The 15,729-nt window shown below is 43.4% G+C and overlaps 1 protein-coding gene across 2 annotated transcripts in view; it reads right to left on the bottom strand.

The window, feature by feature from the left end:
- The window catches only part of PIK3CB (phosphatidylinositol-4,5-bisphosphate 3-kinase catalytic subunit beta), a 97,545-nt gene that overhangs the window by 70,714 nt on the left and 11,102 nt on the right, over nucleotides 1–15,729 (bottom strand). Inside the window, exon 2 of one of the 2 annotated variants that reach the window (XM_086754345.1) lies at nucleotides 6,831–7,002. The gene's annotated coding sequence lies outside the window, so the exon portion shown is untranslated. Of the gene's footprint in view, nucleotides 1–5,529; nucleotides 5,623–6,830; nucleotides 7,003–15,729 lie in introns of those variants that run through there. The other variant, XM_086754346.1, reaches the window with a different exon arrangement.

Raw genomic sequence — 15,729 nt, 5'->3', positions numbered from 1 at the left:
TTCTATTTTCTAGACATTTTTCACAATATTCTCCAAACCATCTGCCTACTCCAATTTTTAAACTGCTTCTAGTACTCTGTAGCTGCATACAAGCACAAGTCCTCTGCATTAAATCTGCCACAAAACCACTTGACAGCAGGACTGTGAGCCTTTCACAATGTCAGTCTGATCCTACAGAACACCAGCTATTGCACATTCCACACAAAGCTTTCATAAACAACTGGCTATTCTTATGCTTATTTTTTAAATATTTCATTGCTTTGTTAAAGATACCTTCTGTGCATTCACAGAACAAAGGACTTGCAAAAACACTGAAAATTAGCAAATGCTTCATAACAATACTGTACTATAAAATCAAGACACACCAATATTCTTATTAACTGACAACACAAACCACAAACACTCCCATGACTTCCACAAAAGTATTTCTCTACCTCTACTATCCAAAGAACCCATTGTGCACATGCTGCCAGTTGATGCAAACTCAAAACTTACATCATCTAACTCATCTTTGAATCCTCTAATATTTTTTTTTTTAATCCAGTGGATACATGGTGTCTGCGGGCAAGGGGAGGACCAAAACGTCCCAAAGCGAGAGCAAACAGTGCAAGCTCCTAATGGACTCCATGTCACTGAAAAAAAGTTCATCAGTTCCAAATTAATACATGAACAAAAGCCTCTGCTTTCTGCTCTGGATACAAGAACTCTGAGAAGAAAAAGCCTCAGAAGAACATCGTGGAAAAAAAAACTTTAGACTCTTCATTCTAAACCCCTGGTAGTCCCCAAAACTGAACTTAAAAAGACAGTAATGAGAATAGACTGATTACTTGGGTCTCATAAAAATAAATTAAATTAGCAATCTCAGGATTGTCACCTCCTCCCCTCTTACAAGTAAACTCATGCAAAGAAGAAAGACAGCATCACATAGAGGCACAAAAATTAAACTTGCAACACAGAATTTTTTATCCATTACAGGGCACATCTTTCCCATTCAATCATCAGTTTCAGGTCAAGGGGGAAGGAAAAAGCATATGTATACAGCTATTTTATGTGCAATATTCACAATTCTTCATAATCTCTTAGAAGCACTTTCTTTTTAGAGGTAGATCTATCTCCTCAGGTCAACTCGCTTGACCCCTGCCCCCAAGGAACTATACGTCCCTTGTTTAAATTTTCTGTTAAAAAAAAAAAAAATAAAGCAAAGAAAAAACCCGAGGATTATTTATCAACTTAACATGGGAAGTAAAACTGTTTAGCATTACAGCAACACGTAGAGTTAAGTAACACAAGCATAAAACCAGACACTGATATCTTTGGTGAAGATATTTTGATGCAGAATTCACAAAGCTATTCTAAACATCAGAGTAACTATTGCAAGGAACAGCAAGACATTCTAGAAGCAGAAAAGCACCCTTTACAATCCAGTTTCATATTGACAATTTAATGCACCACCACTTGTCACAAATATGCAAGTTTGACAATTTTGAAAGAAACAAAAGCTATGAATAGCAAATTTGTATTAAGTATATTTTGCATCAAGAGAAAAATTACAGTACTCATAATTCTTATGCTCTTTTTAAATACATAAAATATTTCCATATATGCAGATTTAGCTCCAAAGACCAAAATTACCCCCGAGCTCAATTCACAGTTTTAAGTCAAGAGTATCTAAGGTAAGAAACTGAATAATGAAAGTTCTCACCACTGCTCCTTGCCCCACTCCTTCTTTTTAATACAACTGAAAAAGATTTGGGGCATTTTTCTCCCCATGGCCAACAGGCAAAGCCGTGAAGTGGACGTGGCAAAGATGGTACCTGAGTACAGTCTGGGTGCTCTATTTGCGTGCAACCAATTTTTGAAAGGTCATATTCTCTATCATGCTAGCAATTAAACTTTGGCTACCTAAAACAGCCAAAACCAAAACAAATAAACAACGTACACGGTACTGCCCCCCCCCAAAATGATCAGTGGGAGACAGTATAATTACTCCAATCCTACTTCTCAAAGGAAGCTTTTTTTGACACATCAGTGTTTCTTTAATCTTTATTTGTTTCTTTAATCTTCTGAAGCCAGTATGTAAATTCAATTATTTTGGTAGCTACATATCCACAAGCATTTGCACATGAGGGCCTCACTCTGCAACTCTAATATATGCAAATAGGACCACATTCCTGAATTTCTTTCCACCAAAGGTTGAGATATAAAGATTTACCCATGTAAATTTGACAGATTGTAAAACAGATCGGTCAGCGTTGCACATAAACTAACTGGTAGTTCAGGCATTACACAAATACATGTAACCTCAACCCTGCAGAATCTCCAGTTTATGACTTTTGACAGAATGACCACTTTGTTACCTGCTGTTAATTCTGGATAAACATACAGCTTACCAACCCAAAGTCAAACGGCCTGCTTACAAGTTACTACTCTGATTTCTAAAAATTGATTTAAAAAACCTATTAAATCTCTAATACACAATTATTTTTGCCACCAGGTCTGATTTAGCTATCAAAACAAAACACACTGCAACTTTCACATGGTCAATAACTGCAAGGACTAACAGTACTGCCACAAAACAAATTGTTTAATGCACTCAGACACTAATACTGAATTTTTTTAGCCCTCCGCGATTCGAAGTCCTCATATTCTAAGGCAAATGAATTGAGATTTGAGATGGAGTATGTAACACCATGTGTGTCAATGCTCCAAGTGTATCAGTTTGAGTACAAACACTTACTTGCTAAAACAAAAACCCAAACAAGCAAACTTTTCTGTGTAACTGATGCTTATTTCAGATTCTCCTCTCCTGCACTGCTGTCACAGAAACTGTCCGTGTGGAAAAGGGTTAACTTCATAACTTAATGGCCTACTGCTACGAAGTGCGGCAAGTCAGAAAGTCCACCTCAAATGAAGCAACCCCATTGACTGCACAAAATACAATGCCACATTCCACAGCCCAACAACCCAGTATTTATTTTCAGATAAGTTAACCAGTAGCAACTTTTAGAGAACCAAGGGCAAAGCTTGTACGTGTATCTCTAGATCTATGCAAAAGCACTTGAGCTACTTGAACTCTGTGCCTCTGGTCACTGAAACACAGTATCAGCTTTCTAGCTAAACATCCAAAACACCAGCATGCATTGCCACCCAGCTTCTAAATAATAAGCTAGTATTTCTCCTGCACCCTCTTAGTATATACAGCATTCAGTCAGATTGTGGTTTTACTAGATTTTGGTTTTAAATTTCACATTTGTGAAACGGAGCATATTGTAGACGTATGCAAACTTTTAAAAAAAGCATGCAACATTTCACAAGCCTCTTAACTCTATGTTCAGCTTTCAAGAAAGGGAAGGGAGCAGTGAAATCGGTGAGAAGAGGCAGGATACATTATCTCTCTACCTCACAAGAACCAAATGAAGATTTTTTTAAGAAGGCTTTCCTACACTAGAATTTGGAGTGCTGCCAAAAGCCTATAGACAATTGGAGAACTAGCGAATTTATTACATCAACTATTCCAAGGAAGTGAAACATGACTTAATAAAAGTTATTGTTACTCAAGAAAAACAGATATTTAAATAGACATTAACAAAAATATTAAAAGACTATATATGGGGGAAGTTCCTTTTAAAAAAAAAATTTAAAAACTCTTAATCACAGGCTGAAACGCCACCCAAACCTGTTTCCAAGTCAATCCACAACAAAACATTCTTGATACTACTGATATCCTTGATATTCTTTTTTTAAAAGGCCCCAAAAAAACAGTTACCAAATAATTTTTGTTCAATAATTCACTTCTTTCTCTCACTCTTCTGAAAAGCACAGCTTGCCGGCATGAAACTTCTCAAGCCTGGAAAACCATCATCAGTCTGAACTGCAGCTTCTAGATCAAAGTTTCCAAGTGACCTGGTGATTGATTCCGCAGCCACCTTAACACATTCCACTAGCCTTCGCAACCCCTTGACAAGTGTATGGCTATTCACTATTTCTTTATATGCGATTTTCCTAAAAGTGAGTGTATTGTAAAGTTTTATTTCACCTTTTAATTAAATCTCTGAAGACCTACAGTTGTGGGAGTCTCTAGCTAACACTGCAAACCACAGGCCGATCAAATTTCTATGACACCCTTCATGTATTTACAGAATTTCAAACTCCAGAATACAGTTCTGAAAACATAAATAATGTGTTACTAGGGTTTCTAGTTATGCCCAGCTTCAAGAAATTCCTAAGCCTGAATAAAGTTCAGTATCAACAGCAGCATTGACTTGGACAGTACATAACATTTACTTTGGCTACGGCTGTCAATTCCAAATGAACAAAACTCATCAACATATCTGGTGACAAGAAAAGTCTGTAAATGCAGAAAGTTCTGGCAAGAAAAAATGCTTAAGCTTTCCTGATTTTGGAAGGAATCCAGCATCAGTCTGTGCACACATGCATTGGAGCTAGACAAACCAGCAATTCTGGCATGAAAGGTTTCCATTTCTCTTTCAGGAACTCTTGGGGATTAACGAAGAGTTATCCCCCCCTCAGACAGAAAGAGATCCTCATCTGCGGAAGAGTTTAGTTGTCTGTTAAGCAAGTATACGATGACAGCATGCTGCCGAAGCGCTCATTCCGGGTACTGCCCGCTCCGGGCTGCACAGAGAGCGAGCATCTGACTGGCAGCAGGTTTCACAAACACCGCTTTGCTGTACAGACGCCTGCGGTTCCAAAGGAAAACAGCGCTCAGAAACTCAACCGAAAACAGCCAGGAGTAGCGAGCTTCCCGAACGCCACTTAAAACTGACCAAGCAATCACTAAGAGCTCTCAGCTGGGGAAAAAAAAAATATATATATATATAAATATATATTTAAAAAATCACCAGGCATAAAGCAAAGACCAAGCTCGTCCAGCGAAACGCACAGCGGCGGCGGCGCTGAACGCGCAGGGACCGCTCTGCCGCTCGTCACCGCGCTACGCGCCGCCGCCTGACGAGGGGAGGCCGCCCGCGCCCGGCGCGCGGGGGCCGCGAGGCCGCGCCGGTCCCCGGGCCGGCTGCACCAGGGAGCCGCCCGCCTCGAGGGCGCAGGCTGCGCGCGAGGCCACTTGTTGCAGCGGCCCTTCCCGCCGCGCGCTCTTGCGCAACGCCGGCTCGCGACGCGGCAGCAGCGCACAAAGGTTCCCGCCCGCCCCGCCGAGGCTCCCGGCGCGAGGCCGCCGCCCGCCCGCCCGCCCCGGGCCCCTCGCGCCGGCCCCGCGCGCCTCTCCGCTGACAAACGGCCGCTGCCGGCCGAGACCTTCCCCCCCGCCGGGGAGAGGGCAGAGCCTCCCCCTCGGTTGAGCAACTACCGTGTCGCAACCAGCGGCAGCCCAGAAGCGCCTTCTTCCTGCGGGGCGAAGAGGCACTGAAACAAGCCGGCGGTAGCGGCCGAGGGGAAGCCCCGACGCGCCCGTCGGTTCGGTCCCGTCCCGTCCCGTCCCCCTCAGAGCGCGGCACAGCCAGCCAGGGCCGCCCAAGACTCCCCGATTGCCCGCCCGCGCACACCCACCTGCCCGAGCAGCAGCCGCCGCCGTCCCCTGCGCCGTCCCCCAGCCAGCGCGGCGGCGCTGGCGCTAGCGGGGAGCCTGCTCCCTCACGCCGCCAGGCGCTGAGGGGGGGGGGCGGGGGTTACCTAGGCAATCGCTTCGCCCTCGCGCCCCGCCCCGCCCCCTTGGCGCGAGCCGCCAACCCAGGCGCAGCTTTCAGTATCAAACCGCAGGCGGCGGCCAATCGCGCAGCGCGTCCCCGCCCCGTCTGGCCGCTCCCGGGTCCATTATCCCGTGGGGGCCGGAGGTGGCCGTGGCGAGGGGGTGGTCCCACGGCGGCACCGGCTGCGCCTCTGCCCGGGGTCGGCGGCCAGGGGTAGTCGTCTGCCCCGGGGTGCGCCAGGCGGGCGTCCCGTCACGGGCCGGGACTCCGAGCCGCTCGCGAAAACTCCCCTGTGGGGCTACAGCGGGGGCCGGTCGGCCGCCGCCGCCCCCCGGCCCCGCTTCTGCAGGAGAGGTTTCGCTTCCCCGCTCCCGGGCGCGCGCACCCGCGCACCGCTTCGGACGGCCAGGCTGGAAAACGGCAGCCGCGTTTCGCAGGGCTGAGGGGCGGCCGCCTCGGCTCCCACTGAAAGGCGCTCAGCAAAGAGCCGCCCGCCTGAAGCGGCTTTCGGAAGTCAGCGGGGGAGACCTCGTTAGAGCAGCTTATCGCCTTCCCGGCGATTCCCCCGATACATCCTCGCTTTAAGAGTCTGGGGGCTGAGCTGTTAGGAATAATCAAAGAAAAGCAGGGTAGAATGGTAACCGGTAATGAAACGACTTGTGCGTGCCCTGGCCCTGTCCCCACCCACCGAAATCAGCAGGAACATTCCTGCCGCCTTCAATGAAAACAGGGCGAGGCACAGCACATCCGTGTCCACATCCAAAAAGAGTAACATCACAGTATGCATATTTTAACATCCCTACGCTAATAATCATGCTGTACTATTAGTCTTGTCTATTTTTCTCTGTTCATTTTTCCAGTTATTCCAGTTTTGAAAATAGAAAGGAGGACAGATTTACTTCCTCATCAACTTCACTTACCACTTCTCAAGGCACTAAAGATTCATTAAATTTGGATTAGAAAACATCTAGGGGATGTTTAGCTGTTTGTTCCAAACAAACCAACCAACCACAACACGGATTGACTGGAAATTTATGGGAAGGACAACGATCTCCCCACTTACTTCAGCAAATGGAATTTTTGCATGAATGATGAGCACGCAATGCAAGACCTAGGCGAATCTCGGTGGAAGGACAGAAGTTAATGAGAAACCTGGCCTACCCCGTGTCAGTTGCCTTCTCAGCCGATCTGTTGTGCGTATCAATTAATAGCTCCTGGACCTGCTTTTAACCAGTTCTTCTAAGGCTGCTCAGCACTACAGGCATTTTTTCTGAACGTCATGCTGCTTCTTCATACCGCAAGAGTGTGGTAACTTCACTGACTTCCCTTCTTCCTGGAAAAAAAAAAAAAAAAAAAAAAAAAAAAAAAAAAAAAGGCCAGTAGATTTCAAATGAAAGTAACTGGTTTATCAGGCAAGCGTGCAGATCATACAAAGACAGGATCGTCTCTACGGATCGTGTCCTAGTTTAGTTCCGCACATTGAGCCACTTGTCCCTTTTGTTTAAAGTTTACATTGCTGCTGACACCTACCGCTGAAAAATAAGGTATTAATGAAACCCAGTAGTGCAGAAAGTCCCAGATATGTAACTTTTCAAACCATTCCAATACTTGTGGTTTTGACATTAAATATTCCAGAGAGTCTTGGCTTAACTATTCAAACCTTGGCTTGCTAGCTGGCCTCACTGATGACAAATGGGTTTGTGCCTGGAAAGGCTAGATAATGTTTTTTAGAAAAGAGCTATTTACTCTGGATCTCGCAGCACTAGGGTGATGTTCTACAGGATCCAGTGCAGTCTTTGTAAAGTGCAAGTCAACTATGACGTGAGTGATTTACTAGACTGGGCAGAGGGCTCCAATCCAGAAACTTCAAAATCTGTTTACTGCACTGCCATCTTTTCAAATGAATAATGATGCCTTCAAGCATCTGTCATGCACAGAGCACCAACCATTGAAAAATTGTCTTGTATAGATAATTTCTGCTGAAATTATGAATAGACTTCAATTAAATCTGCCCACACAGTTTTTCTGTAGGGTTGTAATCCCTGACTTCAAACGCCCTTTCCATTTTGTCTTCTAATGCCTCCAAATACAACACCAGTATATAGCCGTGGGAGTAAAGAGATCTCAACCAGTAGTTACCAACATATTTCAGATTATAGTTTATCAACTCGCACGATATTCATGTTCTTGTCACACATGGAGTTGTTATGGAGAGTATGTGCAATAAGGATACGGAACTTGTCTTGAAATATCTTAAGGAAATGTTTTTATATGCTACATCACAGTGAAAAGAAAAGACTTTAAATATAATTTTAATTTTCAATTTCCTTATCTTTAGATTCTCTTCCCACCCCCCTTCACTAAACAACAAATGTTCTATTATTCTCCCCCCTCAGGCTATTGTTACATGTGTTCTCAGTATAACAAAAGGGTTTTGTCTAAAAAGGCTGCATCTGAGTCATGTCTTTGCATGTGAAACAGCTGTACACCTAGGGCACATTCTTGGTCACTTGAAAATGTGTCACTTTTGGCATTCTGGGTTTACATTATTTTAGCCCTGTGTCACTGCAGTGATCAGAAGAAAGGAACTAACACACAAGTTGTCTGCGTATCTGCAGACATCAGAGAACTGTGGCAGCCGACCCGGGCAGAGGGGGAAAGAAAACACAAGTGGAAATGCCACGTGAAGGATGTTTGGCCTAAAGCAGAAAAAGCTAGTCTGAAAAAAAAAAAAAAATCAAGTTAGTAAATCTAAAGGACAATGATCCAGAATACAACAAAATACTGGGCAGGAGATGCTTAGAAATCATTTATTAGAAAGCTTAAATGCTCATAAGAACTCGCTAGTGTCTTGATACTGTAATGCAATGGCAACATCTACAAACCAAATCAGCTTTGGGTAGTTAATGCACAGGAACGTTTTGTGGTGAATACAGAATAACATGAGATTCTCTCATGAGTCTTTCTTTTTTTAAATTTAAAAAAAAAAAAAAGCCAATACATTATATTCAAAACTGTGTGAGCAATGGTAGAATCACAGTCACTCTACTGCAGACATCCCTTTGTCAGCGTGCTGCCTACTGTCATCCAAATAAAAGCCTTTAGAACACGTTGTGTATGAAAAATAACATGACAGTCTCCTAAGCCATTACTAGAGGAAAGCCAGTCTGGATTATAACATTCAAAAAATAGCTTACCTGGAATTAACAAAACTTTCATCTCCCATTTTAAGTTTCTCCTTCATCTATACTATAAAAAAAAATGTCCCCTGTTGCCTAAGGTAGTAGGGACAGAATCTCTTGTTAGACAGTGAAATTTAAGAGGTATTCATATGCAAGCAAATAATTTTGGTGTGACTATTTCAAGCCATGTGTTTAGAATCGTGGAATGGTTTGGGTGGGAAGGGACCTTCAAAGCCCATCCAGTCCAGCCCCCCTGCAAGGAGCAGGGACATCTCCAACCAGATCAGGTTGCTCAGAGCCCCGTCCAACCTGGCCTGGAATATTTCCAGGGATGGGGCATCCACCTCTGGGCAACCTGGGCCAGTGTTCCACCACCCTCAGTGTAAAAAATTTTAGAAAAAATAAATCACAACAATCAGGTTTAACTGTCAAAGTCTGTATTTAATTTCCTAAAAAGAAAATGCTAAGAGATTGCCAAGGAATTTTGTATGTTAAAAGCGCATTTACTAAGTCTATGCAGGATTTTGTGCACTAGGTTACAGTACTACAACAGATATAAATGGCACGATGGGGAAAATACGGGATGTGGGTAGCATGATCCTGTAACAGTCTCAGCTGATGAATAAAAGCTGGATTGGGCCTTCCTCATCTCTGCAGATGTCAGACCAACCTGTGAAATCAAAGCCAGCCATTGCCATCAGGGCCTCTCAGCATGCACGGATAAAGCGCTAACGGTACGGTGAAAAACTCAGCGTAACACGCTAGCTCAATCCCGTAAGCATAACATTCCCTCAAAGGTGTTCTGTCTCTTTTCCTGCCCTTGCACCAGCGTGTGTGTCCATAATAAGCTTCTCTCTGTTTCTCACTCTGACTCTGGTGAAGGGGGATGCAGCAGAAAATAATGGACTGAGTGACATTCAGTACCAGACTGCAAATGCAGATGTCAGACAAAACGGATGCTGAATTTGGCTAATGAAGCTACAGCCTGCAGCAAGAACAAGCAGCTTTTAACAGTGCTTTGCTAAAACAAATTATTTAATGCGTGTAAAATTCAGTGGAAAAGTTTTCTGAGAACTTAAGAGTATAAGAACGGGAGCCAGGGAGGCAAACCACTCCGTTACCTCAAACGGCCAGCAGCACTGCTACCCAAATATTCAGCATCCTGGCACTTCACTGTTCTGTTCCTGCTACGGAAGCCAGCGTCTGAGGCCTCTCATTTTAAAATTTTAAGCCTAACTTAAATGAGGTAAAGCCACTTGAAATAGAGGGCCTCTTCCTCAACCTCCATCACTTTCCCTGCCCGCTGGGACACACCAGAAGTACCAGCGTAACAGCTGATTCACGCGTCAGCACAGGCAGAGCCCTGCTGTGAACGAGCGGGCTCGGCTCCTTCTCCTTTTCCCCGCTCAGGCAGGCTGGTGAGCTGGTCCAAGCTGCAGAGAGGCCCTAACCCACCAAAGCTCTCCTTCCGCAGCACTGGCTTTGCTTGTGATCCCGCTGAGCATAACTGCTTCTCTCTGGGCCGTGGACTGGGGAAACTGGAAAGGAGAGTACCTCTGTACCGAGGCTGCAAGCGTGCCAGGAAGAGTTGGGAGCTGAACCCTCCAGCCCTACCCTGTAAATCCTCCGTGGCACAGCGTCATATTGCTTCCTCATCACAGAAACTCCATGACCAGGAGCTCTTAGGCAGATACTTGTAAATGGTGGCATTCTTGATCAATTTATGCCAATTCTATTGCAATAAAGCAACAAATTTTTTGTATTACTTATTTGTAGAGAAACAGTTTGAAAGTGCTTATTTGTCACTAATTCTATACTACAGCAAATGTCTATGCTTATTTTCTGCATCTGCTCACACCATCAGCTTTCTGGGTATGGCTGCACTTTACAAGACAGCTTGTTCATGAGGTATATGGACATCCGTGTTACATCAGCCAGTGAAGATGAAATAAATTGCTCAGAATTAGGAAGAGTAAGGTCTTTGTAAAGATCAACAGCATCCTGAAGTGGCCGTCTGACTTGGCTGCCAGGTGCTCTCTTTATATATATAAATATGTCCACATAATTTATCACTTTTCCAGTTTCCTAACGCAGATTTTGCAAAAGTAGTTCCATTCATCAATACAAAATAACTTCTCTCATCAAAAGCATCTTGAATAGCCAGCGCCTAATAGAACCAGAACTTCTGTCCATCTGTAACCTCACTCACCACACAGGCAAGTCTCCCGCCAGCTATTTCCTCCCCTGCCCGTTTTATGGGTCTGACCTCATGCCCAATATTAACATATTTTTGTAATAAAAAGCAGCACTGGATTGTTAGAATTGCCAGTTTTCAGATGAGGCGCTGAGTTCCCTTGTGTTATTTCTGCTGACTTTTCTAATCAAATATCAAGATCCCATGATACATTTTGACAAAAAGTAGGGCACAGCCGGCTTATTTATTCTTTTACTAAAAATAGGCTTCAATGTCCAGCAGGTTGTAATGTGTTAGATGGCACTCCAAGTGAAAAAGCTGCTGTACCTGGCTCGATGCAGCTACATTACCAGTTCAGCCTTGCAGTATGCTCATTAGGAAAATCAAACATCAGGCTTCATAATTACTTTAGTAGTTCCATTTAGCTAAAATGCTTACTAGGATTGGACTGCCCAGCAATTGAAAAGGCAATAAAATACCTTCTCATCCTTACAGGAGGTGTTTCTGACGCCCTTCCAAGCACAGCACAGCATGTTTTACATCTCTTGGATGAACAATTTATTACTATTCTCAGCCAGAGGCAAAGACTAGGAAGAGATTCATTACAGAACTAGAACACAAACGGTTTAAAGAAACCCGTACCTCTCCCACCTTCTTTACCTATTTATTTTCTAGCTGGCCTTTTCGTTAAGGCTATTCTGATAACAGGATGGATGTAACAACTGAGAAAATTAATAATGATCACGAATACTCTTGGGTCTATCACACTTTTTCATGACCACGGGTATGAAATACGCTATGTTATTTCCGTCCTTGAAGAAGGCTTTCAACTGATGTTTTGTCACGTTTGCTTAGCGAAGCTCATTGTCCAGTCACAGTGGTGTAAGTCAGGGTAAGCAAGACTTCATTTTGTGTAGAACTGCCATAAGAGAAAAAACACAGTCTTTAGCCCCTAAATTACACCGATGTAGTTACCCTTTGAGTCAAATACATTTACTGACCTGCCGTACAGTGAACACCACTTCTGAATTTGGTCATGTGCCATTTGAGAACCATGAAAGATTTGCTCAAAAATCACATCTTTCTTTATGTCACACAAGTTATATGTCAAATATATGTTATATGTGCAAATCAAAGAAAAAGATAAAAGCAAATGTGATATATTACTGCTACCATAAAACACAGGTACTGCATTAACGTTTCACTAGCCCACGGAAAAACACGATCACTTTAACCTCACTGATTATTACACACCACTAGAAAGCTAGTACATCTGTATCTGTCTATACCTACACATCAGGGCAAACTGAGAAAGTTCATGTGGAATTTTGAATATCGGTAAGCACAAGAAAAATAACAAATACTACATGCAGCATCATTCCTCTAAAAATATCAATTCTTAGCTACAAATGGACTACTATTTTGAATCCCTATTTAAAATCTCAGATTTGAACTTCTTCCCTCTAATGAATGTGTTACAATTGTAATGCTACTTTGGAGTTTCTATTTTTAAAAGAACTATTAAAAATACATGTATCTAGCAGATAGACATTCAAAAGGCATTTATAGATGTCTTATTAAGGATGTTCCCAGCGTCTAGAAACCTCTCTAATACTAATTAATGAGTGTCTAATCATATCAATGTTTCTTTTGCTATAAAACTGTTCTTCTACACCAAGATCAGTGCAAACGGAGTCACTAAGACACACTGAAAGCAGCAAGAACCAAGAATATTCAATGCGCTGCTGGAACAAACAGAAACACTTCCATCTCCCAGTTCTATTTCTTGAACTTCCCATGATCAGGAGCCATGAGTCCCACTCTCAGAGAAACCAGCACCATGACACATTTCAGAACAGCACCCACAAAGTGCTATTTACGGGCACTGCACAAGCAATGCAGGAGAGATTCCGGGAATACTCTGAAAATGCCGGCACATCTTTTGAAGCAATACTCCACACAGCCTTTTGTTGCTACACAATCCAGTCATCCTGAATCAGGAAGCCTCATTTTATTTCTAGGAATTATATTTTAGACAGTTTCTTTAAGATAGATATGCATCATCTTCATTTTTAGTCCCCAACAGCTAACGTTACTAAATCTGGCTAGATGCCATCAGGAAAAAAAAAAAAAAAAAGATTGTTGTGGCATAAGAAGAAAAGTGTATTATTATTACTGTCAACATTAAAAATTAACTCTGCCTTACTGTTTTGGAAACTCCAAGCGTTGTGCTAAATTGCCTTTTACAACAAGATTTCCAGGTATTGATTAACCAAATCAAAATATGTGTGTGTTTCACCCACTCCGTCTGGCAACCTATCACAACAAGTCCGAGAGCTTCATTTACATGACTCACACGCCTTCAGATGAAACAACTAAGCAAACTATGCCAGGTCTCTGTTTATCACAGCTTTGTCAGCAAAACAAATCACTCAGCAGGTGAATCATGAAATTACTGTCTGTGTGGACGTTAAGTAAACACCGAGGGAAGCGGAGAGATGCCAGCTTAACTTCACGCTTCCCGGTCTGTTTCTCCCTCCCATCTCCTTCGCTGTATCCTCGTGGCACTGCTAACAGGAGCAGATGAACTCTCCTTGCCTTCTTCTCAACAGGCAGCCCATTTGGCTGCCGTTCAGAAAATCCTTTAGACGCATCAGGACAACTGAAGCACACACTTAAGTGGTTTGCTCAGGAGAGAGCGCTCGCTGCGTGCGCCCCTGAGAGGGAAAGCGGGGTTTCATTTCTAATATGAGAAGTGCATCCATCTAAGTGGGCCCACCATTTAGTGTGTAGCTTGGAGGGCCTCATGGGGGGGGTTTGGTTGCAGTCTGGCTCTGCAATGAAGAAAGACTGACAGGGTATCAGTGCTCAGAGAAGGGCTAGCCATCTGGACAAGGTTAGGTCATCTTTGCAAGACAGCGCATTCCAGCAGTTCATAAAAATGTGGCTGAAGAGGACTTTTTTGATTCCTGGAACGTACCTCATTGCCAAAGAAGGTAGCTATGCTCAGGAAAATATTCCACGGGGAGCAAACAAATTCTTCTGTAGAGCCATTCCTCCCTGCTCCACCCCGGCTGACATTACACAAGTTGAATAATGCATGTCAAGGTATTAAGTAACATGTAAACATTTCCAGTAAATGTTTCTGCTGCAAGCCTTGGCTTAACTGGTACTGCTTTCCTCTGTGATAATGGAAAAACAACTTCCTCAGTTTTTCTGCACCTAAAACTTAATATTAATGAAGCACTTCCTACCAATCACTGACCGGAATCTTCCTCCTCGCCTACCTCCCAATATAGATTTTAAAACCCTTGAAAACTTATCTAAAGAAGCCTTACTCAGAGATGTCCTTCTCTGAAAGTCTCTGATTGGCCTTATAGCCTACGCAATGTCCCAAAAATATTACAGTTCTGGTAATACATTAAAGGACAAGTGACAAATTCCAACTGGGAACAAGTTGGGTTCTTCTCATACCACCAAGGATGTTTTATACGAACCCCTGGCTTGCCATCATCAATTGTCCAACAATACCCACCCCCCCCCCCTAATTTGAGATTATGTATTTTCACATGTTTTCCCCAAAGGTGTGAGAGCACAGTGTTGGGAAGCCACAGTCACTTTCACTCTGGTAGAGGAAATCCCCTTGGAATTTAGTATCGCTTTAGGCACGCACACTGTTTGCAGACCATATGCCAGTAATTCCTTCTCCTTTAGTCTCTCTGACACTCTGCAACAGGGGAAAATGCAGTTCTGAGCCAACTAACCAAAAGGGGACATGCTTAAAAGCTAAAACATTACTGGGATGAAGATGGGCTCTCAAATCAGCTCCATGAGACTGAGAACCATTGGTCCCCACGGAGAACTGCCCAAGGAAATTTCTGGGATTTTCCACTGGAATTTGTACTTTCCCAAAGGGTTTCCTGTAGGAGAGATTGGCCTAGGGTCAAGTATCTGAGGAACTCCCAGGAAACAATACCAAATTCCACTCTGAAAAGTGCTTGGGCAAAAACTTTGAACAGAGCTGTTAAGTGCGAAGGCGAAGTCATGCATTTTCTATAACTTTTTCCAATATAAATGATATCTTTTAACTTCTGTTAGCTGCACAGGGCTGAGAGTTGTAGGGCTAGCTGGATTCTTCTCCTTTGCGTAAGTGAATCGCTTCCTGGCAATCAAACTCGCAGCCCTGCTGAGGACAGGACAGCAGCAGCACTAAACATTACTTAGAACCAAGAGTTTCACTGATCCTGAAAAATCTTTCTCAGTACACAAAGATGCTTGAAAAGGAAAAGGCTCAACTGGTACGGCAAACTAACACTGGGTTTTAACATTGTTTTGATAGGAGTTCATAAGCAGTGGCGCACATGGAGTCTTCTGGCATAACAAGACACAGGAGCATCCGAAGAACTGGAGATTAATAACCTGGTTTGATGTTTACTGACCATTTGGCTCCACTACAACTGTTTGGAAGACTGTCTTAAAGTTAAATTAGTTTCCCTGAGCTTCATTATTGATTTGCAACAAGACTGCTCCCAGAGACAAACTGCACCTAGTAAGTGATGTGCTCCTGTTTGGGCAATATATGGAAAGCAGGAATACCAGACAACAACCTTCTCCAAGCCCTCTCTTTCCTCCTTGGCTTACAGCAGCAGCCCTCATTGCCTGATCTCCCACATCTGGATGAGAA

The sequence above is a fragment of the Chlamydotis macqueenii genome, chromosome 9 (genome assembly GCF_036417535.1).
Source record: "Chlamydotis macqueenii isolate bChlMac1 chromosome 9, bChlMac1.mat, whole genome shotgun sequence".
Taxonomy (NCBI): domain Eukaryota; kingdom Metazoa; phylum Chordata; class Aves; order Otidiformes; family Otididae; genus Chlamydotis; species Chlamydotis macqueenii.
This window is presented reverse-complemented; position numbering and strand designations above follow the sequence as displayed.